General features: G+C 39.6%; 1 pseudogene; it reads left to right on the plus strand.

Moving 5' to 3' along the window:
- Positions 1-9,461, plus strand: part of LOC102877069 — a 76,694-nt pseudogene that overhangs the window by 61,210 nt on the left and 6,023 nt on the right.

Genomic DNA, 9,461 nt, shown 5'->3' on the forward strand with positions numbered 1-9,461 from the left:
TATAATAAATTAATAAATATATATATGTATGTAAAACATTGTTTTTAAGGCACAATGATTTTCCAGTTTTTAAAGATGGTCACTAGGTCTTTTACAATATTTTGCTACTACAGGAGACGCCATTACTTAGATAAGAGGCAATATGCTTGGAAAGGTGGAGGGATGGTGAAAGAGAGTAAGATCTTCAACGAGGTGGACTGACATAGTGACTAAAGCAGTGGGTTTGAGTGTTTCAAAGATGACGATGATGGCACAGGATAGGACAGGGTTCAGATCTGTTGTTTATAGAGTCACTGTGAGTTATACTCAACTCGATGGCGCCTCACAACAGCAGTAAAGAGTACAGAATTAATTTGATATAACTTGGAATATTTATCATAATAATTTTTTCAGGGTTTTCCAGACTCTAAACTATTTTAAACTGTCATTGTCTTTTTATACACAGTTGTGCTGTGTATAGGTGTACTTGTTTACAACCATTTTCCCTCAAAATATTGGTGGTTTTGTTTTATTTTATTCTGGCATTATGTTTACATGTGAGAAGTCTGGAGTCAGCCTGCTGCTGTTTCTATAGAGGTAACTTTCCCCTGATATGAATGTTTTTCCAAGTATTATTTAAAAATTTTGGCTAATAATTTAAAATTATAAATTATGCCTAGAAGCAGTTCTCTTTTCACTGAGTATTGCCTGAAATGTAGTAAACTAATTCTGTTTACTACGTAAACAGGGTAATAATAATAAGGATGATAGAAAAGTAATTGATGTCTTTGAGCTGTGGTGTTGGAGAAGAGCACTGAACATCCCCATGGGCAGCTAAGAGAACAAATAGATATGTTTTGGAGAGGGTGCAGTCAGCGTGCTCTTTGGAGGTAAGAATGATGAGGCTTCCCTAACATACTTTGGTCAGGAGGGACTGACTTTGGTTGCTGGGAGGGACTATTCCTTAGAGAAGGACATTAAGCTGGGAAGGGTGGTGGGTTGGCGAAGGAAAGGAAAACCCTCAACCAAGTGGATTGGCACAATGACTGCTGCAATGGGCTCTTATGTGTCAGAATGTGTGAGGATGGCACAGGATAGAACAGGGTTCAGATCTTTTGTTCATTAAATTGCTATGAATTGTACTCGACTTGATGGCACTTAACAAGAGACAACAAGAAGTCAGTTTATATTTATTCATTTTTCACTACTTAAACAAAAATATTTGTTTACTTTTAAACTAGCAAGGCTATTGTGTTATATTTTAATACAGTTTTGCTGTGATTGTCTTTGTTTTATTGTGTCATATCTATTCTTGCTGGGTTGGAGCTCCAATACCTCTGTCAGTCATCTTGCCTCTCCTTTCATTCTCTGTCCTTCTCCCTGTGCTTTTTCAGAATTTCCCAAGTTGATTTTCCACATATCTGAATCAATCTTTACCATGTTAACTCTGTTCTTCAATGTTTCTATTCCTGTGCTTGACGCAAAATACAAGTCCAATAAATAGTTCCTAAACAAATAATAGTTCTACTGCTGTAATCTGTAGGGAGTGGTGCTGCCATCCAAAGACCAAGGCGCTCTGGTGGCTAGAATCCACTCAAGGCTCTGAGGGAGAATGACAGGCAGGCTCTTCTCATTAGATTTACACCTTTGATAACCTGCTAGAGGGTCAGCTTGTGCTCATTCGACTCCACAGCAAAGATTTCTTTTTACTTGAACAAATAATAAACCAATGAGTGTGATAGAATTTTTGGGTTTTCTATTCTCTTTTCCTCTCTCATTTAACCTCATTCCCCCGCCCCCCATCTCAGCTGCATCTTTAAGTAGCCATTTCAAAGAAACATGCCTTTCCATATCCTAGGAACACACTGAACAATTTTTGCCTGGCTCTTAAAAAATCCCTATTTTTCAAAGTGTTGCTTTTTGTCTAAATCTTCAGAATGATGCTTTCTTCTCCTTATTTGGCAATATCTCTATAAGATGCTTTCTCTACTCTGTTTTTCTCATGCTAAAATAAGATGAGCTCTATTTAGATTTTGGTTATTGCACAGAACATATGATTTTTACTTGGCCTCTCTCCAAGTAGGGTAGATTGGGGAACCTTTGCAGATCCATGCCTGGGTGTATTAGTTATCTAATGCTGCTGTAACAGATGCCACAAGTGGATGGCTTTAACAAACAGAAATTTATTCTCTTACAGTTTGAGACTAGAAGTGCAAATCCAGGGCATTAGCTGCAGGGGAAGAGTTTCTCTCTGTGTGCCAGTTCTGGAGGAAGATTCTTGCTTCCTTCAGTATGTGTAGGTCCAGCATTCCTCAGATATATCCATGTGTCTCTGCCTTCCTAGGAGTTAAGGGTCTTCCTCATGCAGAAACCTGGGTCAAGAGAACACACTCCACTTCCTGAAATACTTTTTTGGTGGTACTGAGGTTCTTGGCTACTCCCTCAGTTCAATTTCCCACCCCACCCCTCTCTTTCTCTCTCTCTTTTTTGTGACCCTCCAGTGAGTTTCCAAAGCTACAAATCTCATTGGAGGAGGTTGCCCATCTTTTTTCCTTGGAGTGGCAGGAGAATCAAAAGCCTTTGGATTAGCAGCACAAGTCTCTTCAGACTATGCCACCAAAGCTGCTTTTCTGTCTGTTGTTGTTACATGTCAACAAGTCAACTATGACACAGAGCAACAGTGTAAATAGCAGATCTAGATCTGGCCCTGTGCTGTGCCATAATCATCATCTCTGGGATACTCGAGCCCATTGTTATAGTCACCATCTCAACCCATCTTGTTGAGGGTTTTCCTTTCCTATTCTGTCCCTCCACCTTTCCAAGATGATGTCCTTCTCCAAGGACTGGCCCCTCCTAATAACATGCCCAAAGTATGTGAGATAAAGCTTCACCATTTTTTCTTCTAAAAAGAACCCTGGTCCTACTTTCTCTTTTATTGTTGTTGTTGTTAGGTGTCTTTGAGTCAAATATGACCCGTAGTGATCCTATGAACAACAGACCTGAACCTGTTCTACCCTGTGCCGTTCTCACACTTCCTGACGCACGATAGTAAATTTTGGCAGTCACTGTGTCAATCCACTTGGTTGAGGGTCTCCCTCTCTTTTGCCAATCCTCCACCTTCCCAAGCATATGTGTCTCTCCACGGAATAGCCTTTCCTAGCAACTTGCCTAAAGAAACACTGTATCATCTTTGCTTTCAAGGAGCACTCTGGGTGCTCCAAGACATATTTGCTTGTTCTTTTGGCAGAACATGGGATATTCAGTATTCTTCTCCAACACCACAGCTCAAAGGCATCAATTTTTCTTCTATCATCTTTCTTTATTGTCCAGATCTCAGATGCATAGCAAGTGATTGGAAAGACCATTGACTGAATCAGATGCACTTTAGTCCTCAAACTGACATTATTGGCCATTTTTAGTATATTCTGTACTCCAACACATCAGCTCAAAGGTACCAATTCTTCTCCTACCATCATTCTCTCTTAAAGTCATTGTCCAACTTTCAAATGAATAGAAAGTAATCTAAAAGACTCTGGCTTGGATCAGGCATGCCTTAGTCTTTAAGCTTATATCCTTGCTCTTCAGTACTTTGGAGGGGTCCTTGACATCATCCATCTTTTGATTTCTTCTTGACTGCTATGCCATACGTGGCCTGCCATTTGTACCCGGCTCTCTTGTGCAGCTTGCTGCTGCTTGGAAGAGATCCATATTTATTCCCTTTTTTTTAAAATGTGAAAATTATCAAATAATATTATATGGAAACAAGATCCTGATGAAGATTATCTAAAAATGGCTGGAACAATACATTGATAGAGAACTACCAGAAATATAGGTTAGGTTTAGAAGAGATCGTGGCACGAGAGACATCATTGCCAATGTAAGATGGATCCTGGATGAAAGCAGAGGGTACCTGATGAATTTCTGTTTCATTGTCTATGCAAAGGCACTTGACTGTGTGGATCACAACAAATTGTGGCTAACCTTGAGAAGAATGGGAATCCCAGAACACCTGGTTGTGCTCACATGAAACTCATACTTGGACCAATATGCAGTTATCAGAACAGAGCAAGGAAACACTACAGGTTCAAAATCAGGAAAGGAACACATCAGAGATGCATCCTGTCTCCTGGCTAACCGATCTTCTTTGTCGTTGTGAGGTGTCATCAAACTGGCTCCAGCTCATAGTAATCCTGTGCACAACAGTTCAAACCCTTGTCCTTAAACCCATTATTGCAGTCACTGGGACAATTCATCTGGTTCAGAGTCTTGTCTGCTGGTCTTCTTCTTTTCTAAACATGATATTCTTTTCCTGATTATATACCCAAAGTACATGAGGTCACGTCTCTAAAGAGCTTCTAAAGAGCACTCTGGCTGCACTTCTTCTAAGACAGATTTATTTGTCCTTTTGGTTGTCCATGCTTTTATTTGATACTATTTTCTAACACTACAACCCAAAGGTATCAATTCTTCTTTAGTCTTCCTTGTAGATATATTGGTATTGTCACTGACAGCGTTGTATTTTAAGACATTTTGAAATGTTCTTTGGTTGGTGAATGCAATGGCATTCCTCTTCAATTTGTCCTGACTAGAGCAGGAAATCACATGACTGTCGAATTCAGAATGGCCACTTAACAGACTGTTTTATTAGTGTCTAGGAAATCAATCTTTAGGTATTTCACTTTTCACAACTTCAATTTTCCTTGTTTTATACTTAGATTTAGAAGAGGATGTGGGATGAGTTTCCTAAGTACTGAAGTCAGATGAATCTTGGATGAAAGTAGAAAACACCAGAAAGAAGTTTGTCTGTATTTTATTGACTGCCCAAGGATAGTCAACTGGGGATCATAACAAATTATGGATAACATCTTGAAGAATAGAAATTCCATGACACTTAACTACTCCCACGCAAAATCTGTACATAGATCAAGAGTATTTTTTCTAGAAAGTTGACATAATCATTCAGAACTCTGCTTCTCAAAGACTGGTCTCTGGATTAGCAAGATCAGAATCACCACGGACCAGAGTAGCCATGCAGATTCAAAAAGAGCATGGACTAAATCCTTTCCCGATACTTATTCAATTTATTTGTACTAGTGGGACATTGACTAATAAAGGTTTTATATTATTTTGTGTTATAATATCCTATTCTTTTTCTTCTTGTAATTACTTCTTTTGCATGCTTTTCCACCTTTAAATCACCATATTTCATGTGTTTGGGGTTTTCTATTCTGTTTTATGGGTCTATTGGTCTATTCTGTGCAAGAACTAAGCTTATATAATTACTGTAACTTTCTGTCTTGATATCTAAGTAGTTGTTATGTACTGCCCAGTCAGAATTGATCCATACCTGACCTTCCAGCGGGTTTTCAGAGACAACAAATCACATGGGAGGAGACTGCCGATCTTTCCCATAGAGCAGCTGGTGGATTCAAACCACAGCCTCCAGGTTGGAAGCTCAGGTCCTTAGCACTAGGCCACTAGAGCTCCAGTTATCCAAGAGTGTTACATTTATTTGTATCCACTTTTCTGAATTTTCTTTTCATTTATTAGTATTTTCTTTTAGTTGTTTTTAGTTTGTTTTGCAACTATTGTTATTCAAATGTAAAATGAAATCTCCTAAAATTATAATACAGCAGCATAACATTAAAATACAAAATAAAGGACATTACTGTAAGTATGACGCTACATTAAAAATAAATCTGCATGAGACCAAATGGCCAACAATTACTGAAAAACAAAGATGAAAGGCAAGGGCTTATCAAACTAGAGTACTGGAGACGTAACAACCAGAATAACTCATGAACATATTGACCCTTTGTGAAAAATACATGACAGAACAACTTGTGTAGACATTGTCAGATGAGGGCCTAATTGGCTGTGTTTCATCCAAAACATAGTAAAAATAGTTTTAAAATAAGAACGCTGTAAAAAATAAAATTCTAAATTCACATATTTAAAAGGAAACCATTCCGGGACTTTCATCTACTGCTTATGGGATTGTAAAACAGTACAACCATTATGGAAAGCAATTTGGCACTTCCTTAGAAAACTGAGAATAGCATTTCTTTGGGCCTGTGTGTTGATGCTTCCTTGTGTGAAGAGCTTCCTCAAAAGTGTCCCACTGCCCAGCCAGGCTGGAGGGCTCTGGCAGCAGCAGCTAGATACCAACGCTGTGCTGGATGGAAAGAGCCTCGGGACCGGCACTCTCTACCTACGTTGCTGAGAGCCACCTATCTTGGTTAGATGACTCTAGATTGGGATTCTCACTGAAACACCCTTACATATTTAATACAGTGTGTTACCCCTGTACAAATGGGAAAAAAAATAAGCTTAACATTTCTAGACCAATATGGCTGTTAATTTCTGTACAATGCCAACTCAACAAGGTACAACTGGGATACTTTTTTCAAAGTTGACAGCACAGCAAGTTTCCAAAAATATGTATATGTATATGTATATGTATATGTATTTATATAAAAAGACCATTATGCATCAATAGCAGCAACAGCTTTTCCAGGCTCTGCAGTCATCGGAACAAAAATAATAGAGACATCCAGCACACTCCATTAAAAAAAAAGTACAAAACAAGAATCTCAGAAAACAGCAAAATTCTGTTACTGTTGTGGTACCTGGCACCAGTTGTGTTTTGGTGTTTTTTTTTAAGCTTCTCAATCATCATCTGGAAAGAAAAAATCCTAGAATGACATCATTTGAAAAAACAAAACAAAACAAAGCCAGCTCTGATATAGCACGGTCACTATTACATATCATAAAGCGGGTACAAGATATTTTACATTCACAGAAGTATGAATAAGTACGGTCCTACATCTATAATACTAGAGGATACAATTAAAAAGGCATTATTTGAGACTTGATTCTACTTTTCCAGCAGAGGGTTCAAAGGATGGTGTGACATAGCGCTGGTACAGAAATGCACCCTTTTTAGACAGGATTTCCTTTCATTAGTGGCACGGTTCTAAGTACTCATTACTCTTCATGAAAATCAACTAAAAACCATTAAAAAGAAAAATCCCGCCCAAAATGAAAACAACAAGAAAACCCCATTGGATCCATACAAAGAAGACCAAGTGGAGGCAAGCAGTACACTCAACCTAACTATTATTTTACCAAATCTGTTATGCTTGGATGGTGAGAGCTTCACAGAAGAAAAGGAGATGACCACATAGCACTTCAAAGCTTTGGGCCACAACCAAAAACAGCATCACTTCAAACACAAGCAGCAGCTAAACAGTGCTTATTTAGAGATGTTCAAGGATGCTGACACCAATCCTTAATCACCTGCTCACTCATCCAGGAAGAAGGGGAGATCAGTTACTCTACTTTGATTGTGTCAACTCAAACACCATGTTACAAAATAAGCAAGGTGTCATAATAAAAAATAAGGCTCCTCTATCCAGCACCAATTATCTTCGGTTCTTCACCACCAAGGCTACAAATGCTATAAGCATATGAAGAGAACACAGGAAGCAAAGAAACCACATCTCCAGTAGCAGCACATTGTTCGAGTTGAACTATTCCTCTGTCGGGTTATTTCTGATGTTTCATTCTAATCATGAGGAATTTAGTTCTAAATTATGCACTCGAAGAATGTGTGCACATATCTTTATATAAATTCTGACTGAAGATGCATGGCCATCAACAGAGCATGTGTTACATAGTAGGTGCAAGTTTGCAAAGCCTCATTTTACTGGTGCAGCAGCAGTGCTCCTCTGTCTTTGTGCATCTCCAAGGCTTCCAGCCAGGTCTTTCTCAGCCAACGTCAGTTCAGCAGATACCAATTCCTATTTATGAACCATTGCAAGGACAGCATCAAGCTCAACTAAGTTTAGGAGCTGGGCCTGCTGTCTCCCAAGCTCAGGAATTATTCAGTTCTTCACTTCAACCATATAGATCTCAACCAGCCTTTATGCAAAGCAGTCTGACCCGACCATCTATAGTTCTTTTTGGCACTGACATTCACAACACCAGGAACTTGCCAAGGCACAATCAGGTCTTGCCTTTCAACAGACTTCAAATACTCAGCCAATTCCCATTTTGTATGAACATCAGCTGGGTCAGGCATCAGGATTAGGAGGTTCCCAACTGATTGATGCACATCTTCTCCAGGCTAGAGCAAATCTTACACCAGCTTCAAATCTGTATTCTGGACAAGTACAACAACCTGCACAGACAAACTTTTATAACACTTTCCTGCCACCAAGTGCTCTCCAGCCAGTTACAGTACCTTTGCCAGCCTCCCAGCTTTCCTTACCTAATTTTGGATCTACTGGGCAACCTCTAATTGCCTTGCCTCAGACTATTCAGCCCCCATTACAGCATACCCACTCCACAGGCTCAGGCCCAGAGCCTGACTCGTCGTGCACAAGTAAGCCAGCCTTTCAGAGGATTAATCCCTGCTGGAACATAACATAGCATGATTGCAGCCCCAGGAAAAATGTTGGAAATGGAATTGAAACCTTTTGGAAGTGGCATTGATATTAAACCAGGAACACCTCCAATCAGTGGTAGAAGCACCACACCTACATCTAGTCTATTTCTGGCTACTTCCACAAGTCCGAATAGCCAGTCCAGCAAAATGAACAGCATTGTCTATCAGAAGCAATTCCAGTCAGCCCCTGCCACTGTGAGAATGACACAACTATTTCCTACACAATTTGCACCCCAGAAGAGAGCTGTGGGAAGAGGACTCAGCCACAAGACATTTGGTCCTAGGTGCAAAGCAGAGAGCAGAGGTTCTTCAGTCCATGCAGCGGTTCTTCTCTGAACAACAACAGAGCAAACAAATAGGTGGCAAAGCACAGAAAGTGGACAGTGATTCAAGTAAACCTGAAACACTGACTGACCCACCTGGTGTCTGTCAGGAAAAAGGTTGAAGAAAAATCACCCCCCTGCCATGGCCACCAAAACTGTTAGAACTGGACCAATCAAACCTCAGGCAATCAAAACTGAAGAAACAAAATCTTAAAGGCTCTTGTTGATTTCAGGGGGTTAAGGGTTGGGTGGCGGTGGGGAGAACAAAGGCAAATGATGCCAGCTAGCAGCAGCCAAAGGGGTAAAATGGCCCATGACATTATCCTCTCCTCAATTTGTGTTCGTTTTTTAAAAAGTAGTGTGTCTTCATAGATCAATGGGATAGAATTGAAAACCCAGAAATCAGCCCATCTACATATGGTCAACTGATTTTTGACAAGGAGATGAAATCAGTTAAGTGGAGAAACAACAGCCTGTTGGCAAAATTGGAAAAAATATCTGCAGAAGACTCAAGCAAGATCCATACTTCACTCCCTATACAAAAACCAACTCAAGGTGGATCATGGATCTAAGACTAAAACCAAGGACTATAAACTTCATTAAAGAAAAGCTTGGAAGAATTCTAGTAGTCCTAATCCAGAACATAAACAATCTTCCAAGTACCCTGAAAAATCTACAACCAGGAGAAGATAAAATAGATGAATAGGACC

This window comes from Elephantulus edwardii, unplaced genomic scaffold (genome assembly GCF_000299155.1).
Source record: "Elephantulus edwardii isolate Elephantulus edwardi_28Jun2011 unplaced genomic scaffold, EleEdw1.0 scaffold00026, whole genome shotgun sequence".
In the NCBI taxonomy this organism is placed as follows: Eukaryota; Metazoa; Chordata; class Mammalia; order Macroscelidea; family Macroscelididae; genus Elephantulus; species Elephantulus edwardii.